Here is a 25,488-nt window from a genome sequence, read left to right as displayed (position 1 = left end):
GAATAATTTACCACAAATTTATTTAGTAAAGGAACATAAGAAGTCATTTGAAGATTCCTAGATGGACAAAATAATACAATACAATACAATACAATTTTATTTAGGTAAGGTACATACATACACTAAATATTTACAAGGATTGTTTAACTTATAGGTATAGCTAGTACATACAATGCCTAAAGCCACTATTACGCAAAGCGTTTCGGGCATAATGCTGTGGCTAGTGCTGTGAACATCTTGAACAGCATTGATTCGCTGATATTTGAACATTGTACTCGGTCATTATCACACTCGGGCTCTTCTGTAATACTATCATGGTTGAATAATACCAGTCACATATATATTTTGACATTATTAGGCGATGCTGTGGTCACAAGCTGAACAGCAGTGCTGTGAGCTCATGCTGCGTGTGCCAGCCTTGGTTGCTCACTCAGTACTGAGGCTCTCGCACCCTAGAATGCTGCCCACAATTTTTTAAGTAGCGTCTGTTTACAAGAGCCCTGAGGAAGCTGATGTGAACCCCATGTAGCAACGGGAGTTTTGAATCATATGCTTTACAGTACCTGTAAGATCCCTGAGGCGCATTGCGCACCACCTGTCGAGCGCCTGTAGGTGCGTTGCGCAGTGCAGTGGTTAATGTACCTATTAAACCTTGTCAAATTCTCTTACAATGTACCTGTAAACTTTTTTTCAATTTTGCTAGAATTTACCTACTTAACACTTTCGCGCTCTCGGCGCTCAAAAAAAAACAATACCCCAGATGCTTTCGGCACTTCGCGCGCCTACGCGGTAAGACCGAAAAAGTGTACACTCTTTTGACTGTCCTGACAATAATTGAAGGCTCACGTATTTAAATTTGGTATCACTGTGTTCGCAATGAAATTGTTTATAAGAGCATACCTATAAAATGCCGCCCAAGCATAAGGAGTATCAACACCAAATAAAAAACTATGCAGATCACTCGCCGAGAGCGCCAAACAGCAACAAAATGTTTCCACTTTCTTAATGGTTGCGAAGCCTACAGTTGTCCTACATCGCTAATTTTGGTATCATTGGAATCGCAATAAAAGTCTCTACACGGACATATGCATATGAATGTTTAATATAGGTAATTGCCCACCCGCAAGAGTGTGTGAAGTGGAGAGTAGTTAGCCGCGAGCGCACTGGCGAAAACACAGGGGGGAAATCATGCTTGGAAAGTTTATACGTTTCCTGACCCTACTTTTCTATGTACGTATTTCTTTTTTATACCAATGTGTTCGCAATAAAATTTTCTATAAGATGAACTGTATAACATTGGTACAAAGCATGTGTAAGAGAAGCGCTAAATATAGAACCACGTCACTCAGTATGCGTTCGTGGCAGAAACGAACGCATTGTTTTCGTTCGTTTGATGTTTGTCATGTTTATACTTGTTGAAACATTTTATAATTTGTATGACAGTGATCGCAGTAAAATTCCCTACACAGACATATACATAACACATACAAATATTTCCCACGTGTTGGATATATCAACGGCTAAAGGGAACCCACTGCCACACACTCGCCACACCCCTAAATATACTTTGTGTATTTTTTTTTTTACTCATAGAAGTTTATGTGATATAATATTCATTCTGGTACCAAAAAATGCGCAAATAAATTCTCTACAAAACAAAAGTATCCCCATCCATTTCGGTTAAAAAATGGAATTTATAGAAATATTTTTTCGATTGACGAGAAAAGTAGGCAGTTATGCGGGCAGTTATGCGGAATCGTAAGAAAAACCAGTGACGAGTTATCTCTAATATAAAGCGCGAAAGTGTTAAAATGATCTTCTTTTTTTTTTTTTTTTTTTTTTTGAGATATATACAAGAGTTGTTACATTCTTGTACAGCCACTAGTACGCGTAGCGTTTCGGGCAGGTCCCTGGAATACGATCCCCTGCTGCGAAGAATCGTTTTTTCATCCAAGTACACATTTTACTGTTGCGTTAAACAGAGGCTACAGTTAAGGAATTGCGCCCAGTAAATCCTCCCCGGCCAGGATACGAACCCATGACATAGCGCTCGCGGAACGCCAGGCGAGTGCCTTACCACTACACCATGGAGACTGTATTAAGAACCTGTTAAATTTAATTATTTACCTGTTAATCCTGTTAAATCTGTTAAATTAAGAACATCCCTGAAACCTATGCGTACTAGTGGCTTTACAAGGATGTAAAAAACATAAATTCTGTGTACTCTCATAAACCCAGTGTACCTTCTTGTATATAAATAAATAAACTAAAAGACTCAAAAAAACCCTAGGTTTGGGTGGATTTCAATCCAAAGTTCTAAAGGAACTGGCAAATGTACTATGCATGCCACTGAAACTCCTTTTCAGAATATCCCTGGACTGAGGGATAGTTCCCCTGGATTGGAAATACAGTATGCAAATGTTACCCCCATTTTCAAAAAAGGCGGAAAGAGCTCGGCAAAAAACTACCGTCCGATCAACTTGACATAACACATCTGCAAGCTCATGGAGAGAATCCTAAGGGGAAGGAATCATACATCATCTCACATTGAACAATCTTGTAAAAACAATGCAACATGGATTTGTCAAAATAGATCCTGCCTTACAAACCTGCTCACATTTTCTGGAAACGGTAACCGGCTATTCAGACAAAGGACTTCTGTTAGATGTAAACTTACATAGACTTTGCAAAAGCTTTTGACAAGGTACCACATGAGAGACTGGCAAGGAAATTACAGGCATGTGGAATAAAATGGAGAATACTGGAGTGGATTAAACAATGGTTAAAACATTGAAAAAAAAAAGGTCGTGCTAAAATGGGCAACCCGTCCTCTTAAAATTACTGTACATCGCTTTTTGCTCGTTTGCCCGTATGGCCAATAGTGGATGTAATTTGAAATGAAATCAGCTCATGAAAGTGACGTATTGTCTCGTTTCTGTTATGAGTCCTCCGGCTTACTCAGTTAGGTTAGGAGAGGAAACTTTCAATTAACGGTTTTCATGACGTTTTTGAAACCTTAGGAGAACTTCCTGCCCTCTTAACTTACCAGAGGACCCTTAACTTACCGTTTTGGAAAAAAAAAAAAATCAAATTTATGTTCAATTTTTCATTTTCAAATTACGTTCATTTTCAGCCATACGGGCAAACAACCAAATTCAGACGTAATTTGTAAGAGGACAGGTTGCAATGGGAATGAATCTAACTGGGGAAATGTGCTGAGTAGGGTGCCACAGGGGTACATTTTAGGGCAAACCCTTTTTGTCATATACAGTGAGGCCTCGATTTATGGTGGTAATTTGTTCCCAGAGACGAATTGTAAGTCGAAATGATTTTTCCCATAAGAAATAAAGAGAATTCAACTAATCCGTTTCACACCCTCAAAAATATTAACTTATAAATACATTTTATACTGATTACAATTTTTTTCTCTAAGTACAATACAGTTTACAGTACATATGTTTATCTTACATTTATGGAGGACTCTTGATGGCGTATGGAAGATAGTGAGGAGGGGGGAGGAGGAGAGGTGTTACTGTTTGGAAGGGGAGTCTCATTCCATTATACATCAGGCAGTTAGGGACTCACTCTGGCACATTTTGCCTGCATACCACTAGGACCTGCTTCTGGCTCAACTGCTTGATTTTCTCACTAGAAATTTTTCCATTAAAGACTGTTTTTCCCTTCTTTCCAACACTTGTGTGTAGTGAGGCATCACATTGTCATTAAAAAGATCAATGCAACGGGCTGTTACATCCTGAAACTTGTAAAGTATTTTAAAAGATTCAATGAGATCCACCCTGTCTTGCCTGGTTTGCAGTGGTGTTAGGCCTGTGGCCCTCAACTGTTCCTGATACGAGAGATGACTGTTGCCCGGTGTTGCACTTTCTCCAAAGTAGCTATGTCCTTCTGTAAGTGAGGTCTCCATGCCTAGATACAGTAGTCCAAATGTGGGCACACCAGAGACTTGTACAGTTAAATCACTACCTTCTTCTTTTACTTAAAGCCAAAGATACGCTTGATTATTCTGAGGGTTTGATTAGCTTTTCCTACTGCTGCACCCACCTGTTGTGCAACTTTTAGTGAGTGGTGGATTTTGGCTCCAAGGTCCTTTTCTTCATCAATCTGCTATAATGTAATGGCATTGATTTGGTAGTTGTGGCACAGGATGTTATGCCCCAATGCAAGGTCTTGAATTTGTTGATATTAAAAAGCATTTGCCAGTCTTCTGACTATATGTGGAGTTCATGTAGATCTTTGATAAGATCATTTCTACATGATCTTTGATATCATGTAGAAATGATAATGATATTGAAGCCTCTGCAAGGCTTCAGTATCATTATTATTTCCCACTTTATCATAAATCTTTGTGTCATCTGCAAATTTGATGGTGTGGTTTGTAATATTCTAATCTGTCATTAATGTATATGACAAAAAGGGTTGGGCCCCAAAATGGACCCCTGTGGTACCCCACTTACCACATATCTCCATTCAGATTCGTTTGCATTTAGCACGACCCTTTGTTTCACCATTTTATGTACTTTAGGATATAAAAGTATCTAAACCATATACTTTACAGTTCTTGCATTGAGGTCACCCAAGGTTGAGCTACTGATCCTCCCCAGAATGTAATCATAACGACAGTTGCCTAACTCTGGTACCTTTTTACTGCTAGGCGAGCAGGGGCAATAGGTGAAAGTAAACGTGTCCATTCTCTTCTGTCCCACCTGGGAATCAAACCCGGGATCCCTGATTGTGTGTTGAGAATGAGCCAACTGTACTATGAGACTAACTTTATCCTAGCCAGCCCCTTCAGGAAGAACATTGAACTCCAAGTTTTCCCCTTGAGAGGAAAAATTTGGAGGCAAAGGAAGGTCTACCTTATTGTGTCTTAAAAATATTGTGTTCATCTTATGAAATAAATTAAATTTAATTAGAAAGCACCATAAGGTTCCTAACAGTGTGCCTTCAGAAATTCATCCCATTTGTTAAATCAAAATTCTTCCATATACTGTTTGATTACTGTACTCTAGTAGTTTTCTAGTCTGTCTTTTATTAAAATGAATGTGTATTATGTACTATATATTGCTTATACTGTATGTTTAATCCTATACATGTTTACCAGTACTATTATAAATTTTTGTGTATTAAATCCTGGATTTTGAAAATTTTGGGAGAATTGTACATTGTATTTTTTTTTTACACGTGTTATCATTGATGTACAGTATAACACTGCTGATGCTGTACCCAGTTATCTTGAATCTAGTGCATTACAAAGAGCTGTAGGATGCTCTTGATTACATTTTATATCCTTTTTGTTTTTTATATAATACATACAGCATACAGTACTGTACTATACTTCCTTAGTTATAACACACTTTAGTTATTGTATTTGTTTACTTTCTGGGTTGACCACCCCTTCGGCAACTCCCTCCAGCTTACATCATCGGAATTCATTGGATGACTGACAATGCCAGACTTAGTTACAGTCTCTGCACTTTCAGGAGAAGAAGTGCTATCTTTCCTTGACCCTTTCCTCACAGCTGGAAAACTCATGCAGATCACAAACTATTCCACTACTGGTACAATACCTAGAATAATTGCCCAAAAAAAAGAATATCTTAAAAATTCAACCCCCCTTCAAAAACCCTTCATATTCGTTATAGCAAAAGGTTCGTTCAGTGTTTGTCGGGTAGGCTGCTCCATTATGACGATCATTTCTTTGTTTCAAATGTGTTCCATTTGTTTTGTATTTGTCACTTACGTCTCAATAATGGAGCAGCCTACCCGCAAACACTGAACGAACCTTTATGGCATTTGTCAATTTTTCAAATTGTTTCAACAGTTTTTATTTTTTTATTTTTAAAAAACATGGAGCAGCCTACCAGCCGACCACCGAACGAACCTTTTGCTATAAGGCGAATGAAAAATAAATATTGAACACATATGAAGAAAGAAAAATGTCATAATGGTATTTTCAGTGTATGTAAGGTAGGCTGCTCCATTATTGAGAAGTAAATGACAAATACAAAACAAATGGAACACATTTGAAACAAAGAAAGATTGTTATAATGGAGCAGCCTACCTGCCGAAAACTGAATGAACCTTTTTGACATTTGTTGTACTGTATATCAGAAATTTTATTTCTTTTTTTCTACAAAAAAGTCAATGCTTTGCAACATCTCAGCTTTAAACAAGAACAACATAATTTATGTGCATCGTCGGAGGTCTGAGAATGTGCAAGAAGCAGCGCGACCCCACCATGTGGTGTTGACGTTACTCAAACATGCGTTTGCCATGCGGGACGATTTGACGCCGATCGGGCCGTTCATTACCCAAAATCTTCGCCTTTTGGGGCGATCGTTATGCGAGGTACCACTGTATTTCACAAAACTTGACATACATCTCATTCACTTCCTTGCCTAGCAACAAGTCTGTCCATTTATACTTACTAAAAAAAATTCTAAGGTTACCATAATGTCCTCTCCTAAAATCAGGTTTTTCAATTGCATCAACCTTCTTATTTTCTTCCAGATTATAATGCATTGCATACTTTATTCCCAAAAAGACATGGTCACTTTTACCCAAGGGAGGAAGGTACTGAATGTCAAATATTTCTTCCTCCTTCCTGGTAAATATCAAATCTAGCATGGAGGGAACGTCCCCTTCCCTCATCCTCATAGCTTGTTTAACATGTTGATACAAGAATGTTTCCAGGATGAGGTCTACAAATTTACAGGTCCAAAAATCTTCTGTTTTATCTTCATATGCTTCCCAGTCTATGGATTTCAAGTTGAAGTCGCGGACTATCAACAGTCGTGATCTATCGTTATCCGCTCTCGCTATGATCTCTCTCATTATTGTTATAAGGCCTTCTCGTTTACTATCTAGCTCCTCCTTTGACCATGTACTGCTTGCGTGCCTTGTGTTGTGAACTTTGTAACCAGCACTGAGTTCATTGATACCTGAACCTTGTACATAATTTTTCTCAGTAAGGATCTTCTACAACATTATCATCATTAAATCATTGTAGTTACAGTACTTGTTTATTTAATCATTATTAAGTTATGCTGTGGGCATGAGCTGCATGGCAGTGCTTTAAGCTGCTGCTGTATCTGCTACTCATGATCGCCCTCTAAGTACTGGGGCTTTCACACCCAGAACAGGTGCCCATTATTCTTTCCAAGATAGCTTCTGTTTACTAGAGGCTTGAAGAAGCAGATGTTAGCCCCACTTATCTGTGGGAGTTTAAAATCTTATGGGGTATTTTAAAACTTCCTGAACTGGGTTGTATAGATTACTGATATAGTAATTAACATTAATAAAGCAGTTTACTGTGCTGTGTCATACAGTGGAGGAGTTAAACTGCCACCAGGAATCTGACATAAAAATTGTCACCAAGCACTGTATATTGTTTCAATTGTCACCAGAAATCTTTCATTGTGTAAATTGTCAACAGGAAGCAGACTTGTCTAAATTGTCACTGAGAATCTGACATTGCCGAAATTGTCACCAGGAATCTGACATTGCTAAAAGTGTCACCAGGAATCTGACGTTTCCAAAATTGTCACCAGGAATCTGACGTTTCCAAAATTGTCACCAGGAATCTGACGTTTCCAAAATTGTCACCAGGAATCTGACTTTTACAAAATTGTCACCAGGAATCTGACGTTTCCAAAATTGTCACCAGGAATCTGACTTTTACAAAATTGTCACCAGGAATCTGACGTTGCCAAAATTTATCACCAGAAATCTGACGTTGCCAAAATTTATCACCAGAAATCTGATGTCTAAATTGACACCAGGAATCTGCCATTGTCTAAAGTGTCACCAGGAATATGAAGTAAAAAAATGTCCTGTATAAATCCGGGTGATGTATGCTGAGGGAAGCTACTGAAGTGTAACCCAGAAAGGAGCATTTCATTACACTCAACACTTTTTTTATTTTGTTAATGTTTTGTTATGTTTAACTGGCTTATCTGTGGGTTATACAGAGAGAAGAATAAGGCCATTTACTTGAAGGATGGCATCTATGACATTTAGTCAGAAGTCTTTCACTCCTACTCCACCTCAGAAAGGCAGCTTTCCTCTTGACCATGAAGGCGAGTGCAAGAAATTCATGATAAAGTGAGTAATGTATTATGGATCTTAAGAAAGTGGGTTTTTATTTTATTTACGTGTTTCTTTGTCATACATTAACAGGCATATTTACAGAAAACAGAAAGTACACTGTCAGTTTGGTGTAAAAAGTACTACTCTACCTCTGTCTCATCATTTGAATTCACTTCTTTATATCTTATTTACATTCTAGCTGAATTTTTCAGAAAAAATCAGTTATTGGCACGATAGCCATTCTCGAATGTGGTGGTACATCAATATCTTTTGTATAGATTTAATAGCATTGGTGTTTAGAGAACATGTTATGTAAGAAAATATCTTTATGATTTATAATGGTCATGCTTTGGTGTGCCTATGTATCACAAAGTGGAACTTCTTGTTTCTTTAGAAAATAAACTTGTGGAAAATTATTGATATTCAACATTTAGAGACCAGGATACTGATAAAAATAGTAGTGTTGTGACTAGAGTTACCGATACATGTGAAATATATTGGGAGGCATTTTGCTGTCAGGTGGTGTCAGTAACTGACTAGTGTGTGGTACTATGTTGTTCTTGGATTACGAGATTGTGACACCATTAGAACTGCCTAGTAGTTTGTTATGGTGCATAAAAATCTAAATAGTTAAATATAAAGTTTTATCTGCAGTGAGATAACAGCAAAAAGTGTTTTCTGGGGCAGCCTCTTGTGGCTCCCAGAAACTATGCTGATATTGTGCCAAACTACTAGGTGCCATCAGTCGCTAAGTTTTTTTGGCCTACTGGAGACAGTGAACCAGAACCTATCCTCCCTCGGAGAGGCACAGGGAGCAGTGGTACTATATTAAAAGTGTCTGACTTTTAATCATATCTGCTGCCACCAGAAAAGCAGCCAGAAAGTTATAAAAACAAAACAGACCACTGCTGGTGAGAAGCGAGACTGCCACCTCAGAACCACCAAAAGTACTTCCCCCAACAACAAAATTCTGAAATTAGTGCTAGTTCATTTGCCTTACCTCCCCACCCTTGTTTGAGGGAAAGAGGGAGGCAGCCAGGCATCAGTCAGCTGCTCCACCCCTCAGTTTTTTATTGATGGTATAAATGTGAGGTGCTACCTAGTGGCTACCTTGTGAAGGTTCTGGGGATCAATGGCTCGGTCTCTGACCAGGCCTCTTGGTTGGTCTGGTCAACCAGGCCCCTGTGTTCTGTTTTTCAGCTAAGTGGGGTTTTGCCTTGGTGGTGCCTTGGTTGCCTTGGTTACCTTTGAACTTAAGGCTTAAATTGCATTCACTGGAAAGGCGAAGAGTTAGGGGGTGACATGATAGAGGTTTACAAGTGGATGAATGGACATAACAAAGGGGATATTAATAGGGTATTAAAAGTATCAACATAAGACAGAACACGAAACAATGGGTATAAATTGGATAAGTTTAGATTTAGGGAAAGCCTTTGGTAAATATGGGTTCAGAAACAGGGTCATTAATTTGTGGAACCAATTACCGCGTAACGTGGTGGAGGTGGGGTCCCTCGATTGTTTCAAACGTGTGTTGGACATGTATATGAGTGAGATTGGGCAGTTATGAATAGGAGCTGCCTCGTATGGACCAATAGGCCTAATGCAGTTACCTTTGTTCTTATGATTGGACAGAACTCCCCAAAGACAAAGAAGCATGACATCCCCACGTGCTGTGCTGCCATCTGTGCAGCTCCCCTCTCCCCGGGAGGAAGAAGAGTGAGCCCCAGACCCCCCCTCATGCTGGCTACCCACACCACAGTTCTTGGCTGATGTGTTTGAGGCTTGGTCGTGTGACTCCAGCCCCTGATTTTGTGTTTGCTGTGCTATGCCTTGTGTCCAGTGCTATCTTTAGGGTGGTGCATGAACTGGGAGTAAATTTACAGGTGCTCGGGCTGCATGCTCTTAGGGTTTCCTTCCCTAGGTGCCCTATAAGTACCATCCTTGGGGCTTGGGGCCATCTTCCACAAGTCACCTTGGGATCTACCTCTGGTCTTTTTGCTGCTCGGTAATTGACCGGCCTGAGTGTGCTGGGGGGTTTCCTCCTCCCTTGTTTACCTTAGGGTAAGGGGGGGTAGTTTGCACTGGTAGGGGCGCGGGGTGTACTGCACATAACTTGATGCTAGGCAAGGAAGTGAATGAGATGTATGTCAAGTTTTGTGAAATATACGATAAAGGCACAAAAAAAATTATACCAAAACAGAGATGCAGGGCCAAAAACAGGATTGGTTCGACAGAAATTGTGAGAGGGCAAGAGACCAAAAGACAAAAATGGAATCAGTATAGGAAGAGGCCAAACCCCCAAACATACCAGCGATACAAAGATGCGAGAAACAACTATACAGCAGTAAGGAGAGAGAGGCAGAAAGAAATTTTGAAAATGGGATAGCGGATAAATGTAAAATAGAACCGGGCCTATTCTACAAATTCATAAACAACAAATTGTAGGTAAAGGATAATATCCAGAGGTTGAAAATGGGAAACAGATTCACGGAAAATGAAAAGGAAATGTGTGAAACATTAAATGAAAAGTTCCAAAGTGTGTTTGTACAAAATGAAATCTTCAGAGAACCAGACACAATAAGAATTCCAGAGAACAACATAGAGCGGATAGAGGTGTCTAGAGATGAAGTGGAAAATATGCTAAAGGAGCTCGGTAAGAACAAAGCAGCTGGCCCAGATGGAGTTTCACCTTGGGTTCTGAGAGAATGTGCATCTGAGCTCAGCATTCCACTTCACCTGATCTTTCAGGCATCCCTGTGTACAGGAATCGTAGCAGACGTGTGGAAACAGGCTAACATAGTTCCAATCTACAAAAGTGGCAGCAGGGAAGACCCCCTCAATTATAGACCTGTATCATTGACAAGTGTAATAGTGAAAGTATTGGAAAAACTAATTAAAACTAAATGGGTAGAACACCTGGAGAGAAATGATATAATATCAGACAGACAGTATGGTTTTCGATCTGGAAGATCCTGTGTATCGAATTTACTCAGTTTCTATGATCGAGCCACAGAGATATTACAGGAAAGAGATGGTTGGGTTGACTGCATCTATCTGGACCTAAAAAAGGCTTTCGACAGAGTTCCACATAAGCGGTTGTTCTGGAAACTGGAAAATATTGGAGGGGTGACAGGTAAGCTTCTATTATGGATGAAAAATTTTCTGACTGACAGAAAAATGAGGGCAGTAATCAGAGGCAATGTATCGGAATGGAGAAATGTCACAAGTGGAGTACCACAGGGTTCTGTTCTTGCCCAAGTGATGTTTATTGTGTACATAAATGATCTACCAGTTGGTATACAGAATTATATGAACATGTTTGCTGATGATGCTAAGATAATAGGAAGGATAAGAAATTTAGATGATTGTCATGCCTTTCAAGAAGACCTGGACAAAATAAGTATATGGAGCACCACTTGGCAAATGGAATTTAATGTTAATAAATGTCATGTTATGGAATGTGGAATAGGAGAACATAGACCCCACACAACCTATATATTATGTGAGAAATCTTTAAAGAATTCTGATAAAGAAAGAGATCTAGGGGTGGTTCTAGATAGAAAACTATCACCTGAGGACCACATAAAGAATATTGTGCAAGGAGCCTATGCAATGCTTTCTAACTTCAGAATTGCATTTAATTACATGGATGGCGATATACTAAAGAAATTGTTCATGACTTTTGTTAGGCCAAAGCTAGAATACGCAGCTGTTGTGTGGTGCCCATATCTTAAGAAGCACATCAACAAACTGGAAAAGGTGCAAAGACATGCTACTAAGTGGCTCCCAGAACTGAAGGGTAAGAGCTACGAGGAGAGGTTAGAAGCATTAAACATGCCAAAACTAGAAGACAGAAGAAAAAGAGGTGATATGATCACTACATACAAAATAGTAACAGGAATTGATAAAATCGACAGGGAAGATTTCCTGAGACTTCAAGAACAAGAGGTCATAGATTGAAACTAGCTAAACACAGATGCCGAAGAAATATAAGAAAATTCACCTTCGCAAATAGAGTGGTAGACGGTTGGAACAAGTTAAGTGAGAAGGTGGTGGAGGCCAAGACCGTCAGTAGTTTCAAAGCGTTATATGACAAAGAGTGCTGGGAAGACGGGACACCACGAGCGTAGCTCTCATCCTGTAACTACACTTAGGTAATTACACTTAGGTAATTACAGCTAGTTATCACCTATTATAGCAGCCGGCTCTGTTCTGCCTGGGTACGTTGTCCTCTTGTGGGGGTTTTCTTTTGTTTTTGTTTTCTTGCCTGGTGGAGGGGTCTGCCTTGGTTCGTTGCCCCCTGTTATATACATACAGTATTTGTGTTTCTGGGTGGTACCCCCCTGCTAGGCCCCTGTGAGTGGACACGTCCCAGGGGTTCAGCTTTTAGAAGTTAGATTAATAGACCTGGGCGCTGGTTCGCAGTACCCTGCCAGGGTTTACCCTTAGTGATACTAGTCTAAGGATATTCCCTACGGGAGGAGATATGACAGCTGAAACAACATCAGGAAGAGAGAAAGGAGGAGACCAGTATTAAAAAGACCTCATCTTGAAAAGTCATAAAGGACAGGGGTCTTAAGAAGATTTTGACAAAGCCGCCTACAGGTATCCTAAGGACTAATTCATTTGCCGTGTTTGAGGGCGAGTGCTGTGGTGAGCCTGCAGGCTAACCACAGCACTCGTCCACAGTTCGTTCAAAAGGGAACGAACCAAACGAAAAGAAACGTCCACATTTCGTTCACCACAGTTTGTTCAAAAGGGGTAAGCAACGAAGCACAGGTCCCTCAAAGCGCTCAGAAAGTAAAGGATAACAAAGCAAATTTTGGTTGTGTGAGATTCACAGGTGAGTATTTGGATAGAACTTTTTGTGCAGAGATAGGAGGGAACAGGTTAACCCTTAAACCGCGCAAATCATATGTACTGTATATGCTTTCAGTGGCAAAATTGAAACCACGCATGTCATATATATATGATTTCGTGTCTAGCGCTATAATTTAAATGCCCCGCCTGGGATAGGGGCAGCTGTAGTACAGCCACGACCGATAGTTGCCAGATGGCACCTAGGAAAAAAATCCAGGCCAACATTCTTGGGTGTGAGAGCGTCAGTAATGAGCAAGCCACCAAGGCTGGCGCACGCAGCACAAGCTCACAGCACCGCTGTTCAGCTTGTGACCACAGCATCGCCTACAAATGCCATAATATATATGATCATGCTATTATTTAGCAATGATAGTATTATAGAAGACCCCTGACTGTGATAAAACTGACCAGGATTCTGATAATAGCAGGATTGTGGTGATATTTAGCGCTGTGCTCCATGGAGGGAGGGTTGTGGCGTCCGTCTTCTGACTGTGTGGGGCCACCTTTTATTGACTGCACTCACCATACCAGCTTAGTGGTTCGCTATGGGTGAACACAAATGTAGATACTTATATATAACGTGTGTATAGTGTGAGATAACAGCGAGAGTAGGAGGTTTGGAGCCGGCCATTTTGGTGAGGGAGGAGCGTCGTCTGCACGACTTGGCATGCTGTTTACTGGTGGCCACTATGGTCTTTGGGCACCATACCAGCTTATTTGCACAGGTATGGTGAATAAAACAGGTAGATACTTATATATATCTTCCTGCGTGTTGCAGTGTCACTGTTTTTCGCATCGCATCTCGGGTTCCGGCTTGTTGATGCTCTGTGCCTTGTTGGCCTCTGTCAGGGCCTTGGCTCTTAGGCTTTTCACTGCCTTTTTTGCCCTTGCTGTTTGCGGAATTTGCAGTTGCAGTTACTGCAAGCAGCGGCTTCTTGTTGTCTGTTGTCGGGCTTATTGTTCCTTCAAGGGTCCCGGGGTGGGGGTGGCCTCCCGGACGGGTCGTATCTGCTTAGCCGGGTTGGTTCTTTCCCGGCTTGCCAGGTTTGGGTTCCTGGTTCTCTGGCGGTCATTCCTTTTGGTTCTTTGACAGCCTTGGTTCCAGCGCGGCTTGCTTAGAGTCTGCACGCAGGGGTTTTCCCATGGCACCGCCTCTTTTCCATGGTCGGTCCGGCGTGTGGCGGGGGCTGGTTTGGTCTTCTCCTCGAGTCTTCTGGTCTGGTACTTTTGACTCGAGTCTCTCACCCATCTGTTTGATGATCAGGTGGCTTTTTGAATGTGTCTCACTTGCATGCTTCGTCTCGGCGGCGGTATGGGGTTTTCTGGCAGTCCTTCTTTTTCTTTTGTCTCTTTGTAGGTGTACTGCGCTCTTTGTTGTCGTGGTCTTGTCCCTCTCATGGTGGTTTAGAGCCGTCTTCTGGCCGCATACCGTCGCCCTGTCTCGTGCGGCACTGGCAGAGCTGCTACGGTTTACTCTGGTTTTGTTGTTCCCTCTGCACCGTTCACGGGTTGTCTCGGGCATTGTTCACCTCCGACCTGCTTATGCTCCACCTGAGCCGTCCTTGGCTGGGGCAGGGTGCTCTTTTCTATATTCCCTTCAGTTTGTTGTGGCCCCTTCGATTCCGGAGGGGTCCCTGGGGTTGTTGCTGCTTGGTTGGTTGGCCGGGGTGCTTCTTCTTGTGTCCGGTTGCGGCTCTCTGCTGTTCTTTGCATGCCATGGCCTCTTCGGCCGGGCTGCGTTTTAGGTTGTTTCCGGTTTCCCTTCCCTGTTCTCGGGGTTCGGGTCTCTCCGGTCGTCCGCTGGGTCCTTCTGTCTAGCCGGCCTGCTATCTCTCCCCATGCCCTTGGCATTCGTAGGGTTGCTGTACGTGCTGCCGTCTTCGGTGGCATGTCTTGGGCTAACATTCAGGCACAGGGTTGTTTTGGCGGTTGCGCTGGGTCCTGGCTGCGCGCTTGCTCGTGTATGTTCTTGGCCTAGCCGGGCCTATGTAGCTTTGGGTCGGCTGTTTGCAGCCTGTTGTCTCGACTTTGTGTTGTGGTTTGAGCACCAACCGCCTCCTGGATGCGTCCCTCTATTTTCGTATTTAGTGAGGTTAGCTCCTGAGAGCCGTAGGGGCTCCCCCCAGAAAACCAGCGTTGAATGTCATGAAACGCCACTTTCTGGGTGAGTCCCAGAGGCTCCCCGGTGACCCTCCCTCCCTCTGGTCAGAGCTTTTTTTGCGTTTTTTGATGTCCAGCCTCAGAACTGGGGTGAGGATTGCCGATGCGAGGGTCTGGGGCTCCCCCTTCCCCTTACCGGGGAGGGGGGGGAGCAGCGCAGACATGCGGCGCGGCTCGTGTGACGTCATGCTTGTTGGTTCGTTTTTCCTTTTGGGGGGTCTGTCCACTCATTTGATGATTTAAGTTGTTATCCAGAATAGGGTTTTTTGTGGCGCTTACCTTCTGGGTGCCTGTCCTAGTCGATGGCAGATATAGAATGCTCCAAATCACATGTGCATTTCAATGGGCCATTGCTCCTCGTGCCTCTGTGAGGGGGCCAGGTTCTGGTTCATGGTCCCCGGTAGGCCTAGAACTCCACCCACATCAACTGATGCAAAATAGTTAGGGTATCCATATCAGCCTGGATAGCTCCGAGGAGCCTCCGGGACTCGCCCAGAAAATGGTGTTTCATTACATTCAACGCTGGTTTTTTCTTTTTGTATATGTGTGAAGCAGGAGTGAATAAAATATTAGTGTTCTCATTATCAACAGATATATGCTGTGTCTACGTGGAAAACCAGAACGAGAATAGTAAGTGTCGGGAGGAGTCCCAGAAATACCTAGGTTGTCGCATGGAGAAGGGGCTTATGGCAAAGGAAGAGTGGAGCAAGCTTGGATATTCTGATCTTTCAACAAGTGCTCACCATACGTTCCTGAAACGCCTTACAGTACTTCATCTTCATTATATAATTTAAGGTAAAAGCAGAACCCAGTAGCAAATTTTGGAAGTACCTGTACAGTTGAGTAGTAACTGGTCTTTGCCTATAACTTTTAAGTGGGAAACGCGAGCATTGAATGTAATGAAACACCAATTACTGGAGGAGTCCTGGAGGCTCCCTGAAGCTATCTTCCTGAGATTGCTTCATAGTAGAAGGTCACATCAATCGTGGATAGTGCTGTTTGGCCTTCTGAGGACCAGTGCCAGAAAGTGGCCTATTCATAATAGATGCAGGGAGCAGGTAAAATCTGCAATGTCACCTGAAAAAGCCTCCTAGTAAGGCAGTGCAGCTTTACAGACAACCGAAGGATTCAGAGAAAACTAAGCTTCAGAACTGCATGACAACTACCTCAAATGAGTCGCATGGAACAAAGGAATTCGCTCAAACAAGCCCGAAACTCGTTAATACCAATTACTACTACCAGGCGACCCAGCCCCCCCAGCTCCTGGTCGGTTCCTCGAGTCAGTTCTGAACCTGATGAACAGACTCATGATGGCCTGATGAACCTGGAGGAAGACAGGGTGCCAACGGGGCTCCTCCAGAAATTGACGTTTCATTACATGAAACGGAAGGAGGAGAAGCGGCAGGCACATAAGATGAAGAGAAGGAGCCAGGCCAAGAAACAGCCCAAAGCCACACACAAACCAACTGTGCCCTGGAACAGTATCCAAATATCAGGCCATCATCACTCAGTTAGAATGCCAAAACCCCCAAACCTGAATATCAGCCCGGGACAAATTAGAGATGACAGCAGCCAAAGTTGCATATTTATAAATATCATTGGCCTGAGGGACCTCAAGGTGGCTCAACAGGGAACCAAGGATCGGGATCGACAAAAAAAATTAGGTTTGCATCAAGACAACCGGTGGCATGCAGGCAGCAGCCTACTTGCCACTGGTTGTCTTGGTGTAAACCTTGGTGTAAACCCTTGGTGCAAACCCTTGATGCAAAATCACACAAGTGATGCACCCATGGATGAACCAACCAAGCATAAGGTACTTGTTATTGTTAAAAGAGATTAATCCAAGTAGAGTACGTTCTGTGACTGGAAAGCATGTTCAAAAATAGGTGTTAAATGTAGAAAACCAGTTTTAAGAAAAATGAAATGAAAAATAAACAGTTGGGGAACCAGAAAAAAAAAAATTTGAACACTGCAGGGCAAGAGTATAAACAATGCACCAAGATTGGTCCATGTGTCTCTGAGCAGCAGTGCTGCGAGGACATCCTTCCCACTTGTTGGCTCATGTTCTTAGACACCCAACGTGGTATAGTGACTAGGGCAGACTTACTGTAGTGTGGTACTGATTTTTATACAAGAGTACGAAGAGCATTGAACAGGTATATGTACCAAAGACAGCTGGCAATGTTTGTGTTATTTTTTGTCCTGTTGTATAAATCTGTTTAGTCTGGTTGACCTGGGCCTTGTGCTTGGTGATAGATAGTTAGCCACAGTGTCAAAATCCTTGAATATAGTAAAAATAAGTGTGTAATCAAATCTTGGGCCAGGCCTATAGTGCCAGTTTCTGCATTGGTGGGTTCCCCAGGGGGCCTTCGTCATCTGGTCGGCACGGTGTTTGCTTTGTGCGGTGGTTGGCTTCTCGGGGTTCGCATCGACTTTTTCGTGGGTCGCCCCGTTGACAGGGCGATGTGGGGGATGCTGACTCTTTTTGCCTGTGGTAGGTCCCGCGATTCATGGCTTTTCAGGTAGCATGTTTCTGCTCTTTTGGTCCTGGTGGTAGGTTAGTTTGTTTGCAGCTGTCTCCTTCTTTTCTGACGAAGAATGAGACTGCTGCTTTCCAGAGGGGTCCTTAGGTTGTTGATGCTTTGTTGGTTTGGCCGGGGGTGCATCATGTGTTGTGTCTGGTTGCGGCTCTTCGCCTTTACCTGCGCGCCACAGCCTGGGTGGCCGGGATGAGCTTTGGGTTGACCCGGTTTCTCTTTTTCCCTGTTCCAGGGTTAGGGTCTCCCAGGTCGTCGGCAGGGTTATTTGCTCCAGCCAGCCTGCGGTCTATCCTTGTGCCCATGACGTTCATAAATTTGCTGCTTTGGCTCCCGTCTATGGTAACGTTATGTCTTGGCTGACATTCGGGCATGGGGTTTTTGGAGGTTAAACAGGGTCCTGGCTCGCTACCTAGTCAGGGTTCCTGGCCCCTAATTAGGCGTGTGTTGCATTGGGTCGAGGGTTGCAGCCTGCTGTCACGACTTCAAGTTGAGGAGCGATCGGCAACTGAATCCTGGGTAAGTCCCTATTATTTTATTTTTGGTTAAGTAACTCTGGGGAGCCAAAGGGGCTCCCCCCAGAAAACCAGCATTGAATATAATGAAATGCCATTTTCTGGGTGAGACCCAGAAGCTCCCCCGGCAACCCTGCCTCCCGCTGGTCAGCGGTTTTTGCGTGTTTTAACATCTATCCTCAGAACTGGGGGTGTAGATAGCCGGCGCAAGGGTCTAGGGGCTCCCCTCTTCCCCTTCTCAGGGAGGGGGTAGCTGCGCAGACAGCAGTGCGGTGATGATTATGATGTCATGCTTGTTTTTCGTTTAGGGAGATCTGTCCAACAGTTGGCTTTCTGTAGTAATTTTTTTGGTTCTAAGGGGTCTCTTCCATAGGACTTTCGGGAACCGCTTCCGTGGGGGTCTTTGCTGCTTGATGATTAGCCTGCCCTTGGAACCAGCTGGGGGTTTTCATGGCCTTTGGTTGGCCTTGGGTAGGAAGTGGTATTATTTGCTGGTAGGGCGCAAGGTACTGCACAGCTCGCCTACCTACATGGCGGCCAGTTTCTGTTCCTTCTGGGGTCGTTGTTCTTTTGCGGTGTTTTTCTTTTCTTTTTGTTTTCCTTGCCTGGAGGGGTCTGCCTGGGTTGGCTATTGGTCCATTTCTGTTGTTTTGGTGGCCCTCCTCTAGGCCCCGTTATTGTACACATCGCAGGGGTTCCGCTTTAGCAGTTTCCCTTGCTAGTTTGGGCCTGGTCAGTTTTGCAGTACCTTGCCTGGGCTTCCCCTAGCAGTCAGCCTGCAAGCCCTAGAAATTCCCATTGGGTCTCATTAGACCAATGGATTCATCTTCTGAGTTCCACCTCCCCTCATGCAAGTTTGAGTGTTGTTGTGTGCCTTTGTCTCAGGGTGACAGTCACCGGTTTTGCCTCCGTCATGCTGCCTGTTGGGTCAACGACACCTTTGACCCGGAGTCTGGCGAGTCGTGCTCTCTGCTTGTTCCCCAATTTACCTATTCTGATGACATTGATGTTCGGGTTCAGGTGGCATGCACGCTGCATGCTAGGTTTAGGTTGCTGCAATGCTCTAGGTTGGTTGCCCACCAGAATGCACTGAAGCTGCCCCGTTTTGGTTATAGGGACCTGGACTTTGGACTCGGGGTGTTAGTCGCCTCGACTTTGGTTCCGTCCGTGCTCCCTGGTCCTTCCCCTATTGTTCATCTTCCAACCCCCCCCCCCCCCCCCCCCCCCCCCCCCCCCCCCCCCTTCCCTCTGTCTCTCTCTCTCCCGGCTCTCAAACATCTGATGGTAATGAGACTTGGGGCAGGATTTCACTGGTAATGAAACTCGGGGCAAGGTTTTGCTGGTAATGAGACTCAGGGCAGGGTTTCACTGGTATTGAGACTCGGGGCAGGGTTTCACTGGTATTGAGACTCGGGGCAGGGTTTCACTGGTATTGAGACTCGGGGCAGGGTTTCACGGGTAATGAGACTCGGGGCAGGGTTTCGCTGGTAATGAGACTCGGGCAGTTTCAGCGACTGTCCCGTTCGGGTTGGGGATGGAGGCATTCGAGTCGGTTTCCCCTGCCAAGGCTTCTGGGTCCCACCAGTAAGCCCCCTTCTTTTCTGCCTTTTCCCTGGCCCTTTCCCCCAGTTGACCTGGGGGGCTTGGGCCCCCTTTGACTCCACTTGGGTTTTAGTACCCTCTTCGCGGGGGCTTGTTGTTGCAGGGGAAAGGGTTTTCTTATTCCCCTCCCTTCCCTGTATGAGTATTGGGGTCGGCTCCTCTCCAGGTTTGGTTCCAGGTTCCCTTGGGTTCCTTGGCTTCTTCTTTCTGGAGGGTTTTTGCCTCTCGTATCTCACCTCTCTAGGTGAGATACGAGAGACACCGGAGTACCCCCAGTGAGCACCTCACCTTCGAGAGGTGCCTGCTGCATACCTCTTGCGAGACCCGAATTCTGCCTCTGTGATTGATCCGTCATCGTTTGAGTTCGGTTCTTCTTCCCTGTATTGGGTGCATTTGGAGGTTCCGGGGTCTTCCTGACTGGCAGACGAGTTTGAGCACCTTAATGCGTGCTTGTTACTTCCTGTGCTTCCTTGGGATGTTGGACTTGTGCAGCTGTACGTGCAGATTCCCACCTTTTCAGCGTCTTTTGTTGCCAAGGATTTGTGCGCCTGTCAGCATTTGTCTTCAGTCTTGCGCTTCTTTTCCCTTCTCGAGCTGTCCTTGGACTGGGTTGATTAGGATGTGGAGGCGTTGAGTGCCGGGCCTTCGTCTGGTGTGCTGGCCTTGGTGGCTAGGGCGTCAGCTCATGCCTCGCCTGAGCAGTCCTTGGACAGGGTGCTCTCTTTTCTCTCTTCTCCTCGGTTTGTAGTGGCCCCTTCAGTTCAAGACTGTTTTTCCAAGGCTCTTTTTCTGTTGGCATTAGCCTCTGTTGGTCGGGTGAGTGAGCTTCATGGTCTTCTCCAGCGCAGGGGTTTCTGCTCCTTCGGTCCTGGTGGTCAGTTTGTTCGGTTGCAGCAGTCTCCTTTTCTGGTGTAGAATGAAATGGCGCCTTTCCAGAGGGCCCTTAGGTCATTAATGCTTGGTTGGTCAGGCTGGGGGTGCATCATGTGTTGTGTCTGGTTGCGGCTCTTCGCCATTATTTGCACGCCTCGGCCTTGGTGGCCTGGGGCGCGCTATGGGTTGATCCGGTTTCCCTCATACCCTCTTCCAGGGCTTGGGTCTCCCAGGTCGTCCGCAGGGTTATTAACACTCACTCTCTTTGGACACCGATCACATCCATTTTTTTTCTCCCGAGTCCTAATAAACATATGTAATATTATAAATATACTGGATACATATTATATATACATACATATAATACTTAAATATATGCATATATTATTATAACATCACAAACCCAACATGGAGGTGTGTGGAGGCTGCCTTAAGTCACTTCGGAAGAGTGTTGTAGGCATTGTATGTAACATTTGTAACATAAGATTTCACCTAAGTTGTACAGGATTACCTACACAATATGCGAACCGGGAAGGTAACTACTGGATCTGTCAAAGAGACAGACAGATGTGGGAAAACATCACCAAACTAATGAATAACATTCCTGAAGTACACAGGCTACAATTCACACAAAAGCTACCAGAAATATATGCAGAGTATATAAAGACAGCAACGAACTCTGAACACAACCCAGGGACTGAGAATTTAGAGAGTCAAAGTAGCAATGTAGAAGGGTATAGTGTCGAGGTACACAAAAATGAAGGCAATATTGTAGAACACACTGGTGATATGAATAAGGAGAGAAAAAATGAGACGAATGAGAACACAAATGAGAAAGACGAAAGCAACAAGGAGAAAGATAAGGGCAATACCGAGAATGAATGCAGAAACGAGAAAGTTGGAACAAAAAACACAGAAGTAGCCAAGTCGTGCACGGGTACAAACAAGAATAATACAATCACAAATGAAAATATTTGCTGGTATTATGCAAAAGGACAGTGTAGATATGGGCCCAGAGGCACGGAATGCTCATTCATGCACCCACGGAAATGCCGAAACTGGTTAGGGAAAGGCAGATGTCGTTTTGATACAGAGTGTAGATATTTTCACCGTAAGCTATGCACACTCTCAGTCAATGAGAGGAAATGCTACGATCTTCACTGCCCCGATTTCCACGTCAGAGGTACACAGCGCTATATAAGAGAAGAAGTCCAATATAATAGCCCTGAAAATTTTTTAGAGGCAGGTACAAACAGAGGGAGAAACAGACAGGCAGAAACGTGGCAGGAGTACGGATGGAGAAGGGGAAATGCCCAAGACTGGACTACAGTTCGTCATCAAGCCCACACATACTACACCCCCCAACTACACAGAGACTACCACACTCCCCAGTATCACTTCCAAAACTGGACAAACCATTGCCACAACAACACACCCTGGGTCAGGGTAGAGAGGAGGGAGAACTACCAAAACCTTCCAGAAGTGACACACAATATGGACAATCATTCATATTTGCAAACATTCAGGGTTTAACCCCTTAACTGCGTTGCCTCCAAATGTGACACCCCCGCAGTGCGCAGGAAATAAATTCTCTGGAAAAAAATCTTTTTTCTTTTTGAAGTGTCAAAAACCCTTCCCTCAGTATGGGTATGCAAAAAAAAAGTCGAAATTGTACTTACTTTGGCTGCTATGGGGTCCGGAAGTTGGGGCGTGACGTCATCATTCCCCGTGCGCCCGTGCCGTAAGCTCTCGGGGGCGGTGGGGCGCTCGGGGCGGGGCGCGCGAGTTGCCGCGAATATATTTTCGTTCATTTTTTGCGCACCTTTCCAAATACATTTTCATTGTTTTTATGTGCCAATCCAATGTATAATGAACACGTACACTATAATATCGCAGTACAACATCCGTACTGTCCGTAGACACTGTTACGTGCATGAAACTTGTGTACACATATGCAGCACATATTTACTATGTATCATGCTAATTTGTGTATATATACAATCTATTTACACACTATACACTGTCACACACTATATACATTCACCATCAACACATTCAGAACACCGCGTAGCAGCTGCTTCGTATGGGCCAATAGCAGCTGCCTCGTATGGGCCAATATCAGCTGCCTCGTATAGGCCAATAGCAGCTGCCCCGCATGGGCCAATAGCAGCTGCCCCGCATGGGCCAATAGCAGCTGCCTCGTATAGGCAATAGCAGCTGCCTCGTATGGGCCAATAGCAGCTGCCGCGTATGGGATAATAGCAGCTGCCTCGTATGGGCCAATAGCAGCTGCCTCGTATGGGCCAATAGCAGCTGCCTCGTATGGGCCAATAGCAGCTGCCGCGTATGGGCCAATAGCAGCTGCCGCGTATGGGCCAATAGCAGCTGCCGCGTATGGGCCAATAGCAGCTGCCGCGTATGGGCCAATAGCAGCTGCCGCGTATGGGCCAATAGCAGCTGCCTCGTATGGGCCAATAGCAGCTGCCTCGTATGGGCCAATAGCAGCTGCCTCGTATGTGCCAATAGCAGCTGCCTCGTATGGGCCATGAACACATTCAGAACACCTTGAGTGAGAGCAGCCACACCCAGCCAGTCTCCCTCACTCCAACATCTTACTCGCCAACATTGCTCCTCCCACCATATTGCTATAGTTCTTATTACACATGTTCTATATACCTATCTACATGTTTTATTTACCAGAACTATGCAAGTAAGCCGGTATTGTGTCCAAACAGTACAGTGGCCACCATACACTGCATGAAAAATCACACAGCAGACGACGCTACGATTACGTCACCTCCCTCACCAAAATAGCTCCTCTCAACATTCTCCTGTTGCTGTTCTTACACTATATACACACACTATATATACCCATGTACATATGTGTTGCCCATAGTGAACCACTAAGCTAGTATGGTGAGCAAAACAAGAGTGGCAGCCACACACACACAATTGAGGCTACCTCAATTCTCGCCCTCCCTCCCTCATCAAAATTCCTCCTTCCACAATACTACGCACAACGCTAATTATAACCACATTCCTGCTATTATCACAATCCTGGTCACTAATTCCTGTAAATGAATAATTGACCACACGTTTATTTTGAAAAAGAACCTAAGAAATCATTTGAAGATTCCTAGATGAACGAAATAATGCTCTGGTGCTGTGGCTAGCGCTGTGAACATCGTGAACAGCATTGAATCACTGATATTTGAACATTGTACCCAGTCATTATCACACTCAGGCTCTAATATAACACTAAATAATACAATTTATATATATATTTTGACATTATTAGGCAATGCTGTGGTCACATGCTGAACAGCAGTGCTGTGCGCTCATGCTGCGAGCGCCAGCCTTGGTTGCTCACACACTACTGAGGCTCCCACACCCGGGAATGTGGACCACGATTTTTTTTAAAGATGGCGTCTGTTTACAAGAGCCCTGAGGAAGCTGATGTGAACCCCATGTAGCCGCGGGAGTTTTGAATGGAACGTGAAAAATACAAATACCCGGAGGCGCGTTGCGCAAACCAGACTTGAGCCTGCAGGCGCGTTGCGCAGTTAAGAACATAAGAACATAAGAACATAAGAACAAAGGTAACTGCAGAAGGCCTATTGGCCCATACGAGGCAGCTCCTATTCTATAACCACCCAATCCCACTCATATACTTGTCCAACCCGCGCTTGAAACAATCGAGGGACCCCACCTCCACCACGTTACGCGGCAATTGGTTCCACAAATCTACAACCCTGTTACTGAACCAGTATTTACCCAAGTCTTTCCTAAATCTAAACTTATCCAATTTATACCCATTGTTTCGTGTTCTGTCCTGTGTTGATACTTTTAATACCCTATTAATATCCCCCTTGTTATGTCCATTCACCCACTTGTAAACCTCTATCATGTCGCCCCTAACTCTTCGCCTTTCCAGTGAATGCAACTTAAGCTTTGTTAATCTTTCTTCATATGAAAGATTTCTAATTTGGGGAATTAACTTAGTCATCCTACGCTGGACACGTTCAAGTGAATTTATATCCATTCTATAATATGGCGACCAAAACTGAACTGCATAATCTAAATGGGGCCTAACTAGAGCAAGATATAGCTTGAGAACCACACCAGGTGTCTTGTTACTAACGCTGCGATTAATAAATCCAAGTGTCCGATTTGCCTTATTACGAACATTTATGCATTGATCCTTTTGTTTTAAATTCTTACTAATCATAACACCCAGATCCCTTTCGCAATCCGACTTCGCAATCACAACACCATCTAGCTCGTATCTTGTAACTCTATCATCATTACCTAACCTCAGAACTTTACATTTATCAGCATTAAACTGCATCTGCCAATCCTTTGACCATTTCAAAACCCTATCTAGATCAACTTGAAGTGATAGTGAGTCCTCCTCCGAATTAATTTCCCTACCGATTTTCGTATCATCGGCAAATTTGCAAATGTTGCTACTCAAACCTGAATCTAAATCATTTATATATATTATAAACAACAGAGGTCCCAGGACAGAGCCTTGAGGCACTCCACTTACAACATTTTCCCACTCTGACTTGATTCCATTTATACTAACTCTCTGTTTCCTTTGGTATAGCCATGCCCTAATCCAGCTTAATATAGCACCCCCAATACCATGAGACTCTATTTTTTTAATCAGTCTTTCATGTGGCACTGTATCAAAAGCTTTGCTAAAGTCAAGGTATACAACATCGCAATCCTTACCACTATCAACTGCCTCAACAATGCTAGAATAAAAAGATAACAAATTTGTTAAACATGAACGGCCATTTATAAAACCATGTTGCGACTCAATTATT

General features: G+C 43.9%; 1 protein-coding gene across 5 annotated transcripts in view; it reads left to right on the top strand.

Annotated features, from left to right (window-relative positions):
• The window catches only part of LOC123760889 (phosphopantothenoylcysteine decarboxylase), a 117,187-nt gene that overhangs the window by 71,068 nt on the left and 20,631 nt on the right, over positions 1–25,488 (top strand). For 2 of the 5 annotated variants that reach the window (XM_069329791.1, XM_069329808.1), the window contains exons 1-2: positions 7,992–8,124; positions 15,721–15,924. The exons of 1 other annotated variant lie outside the window; for it this stretch is intronic. The gene's annotated coding sequence lies outside the window, so the exon portion shown is untranslated. Of the gene's footprint in view, positions 1–7,991; positions 8,125–15,720; positions 15,925–25,488 lie in introns of those variants that run through there. 2 more of the 5 variants (XM_069329812.1, XM_069329799.1) reach the window with 2 other exon arrangements.

This window comes from Procambarus clarkii, chromosome 3, assembly GCF_040958095.1.
Source record: "Procambarus clarkii isolate CNS0578487 chromosome 3, FALCON_Pclarkii_2.0, whole genome shotgun sequence".
Taxonomy (NCBI): domain Eukaryota; kingdom Metazoa; phylum Arthropoda; class Malacostraca; order Decapoda; family Cambaridae; genus Procambarus; species Procambarus clarkii.
This window is presented reverse-complemented; position numbering and strand designations above follow the sequence as displayed.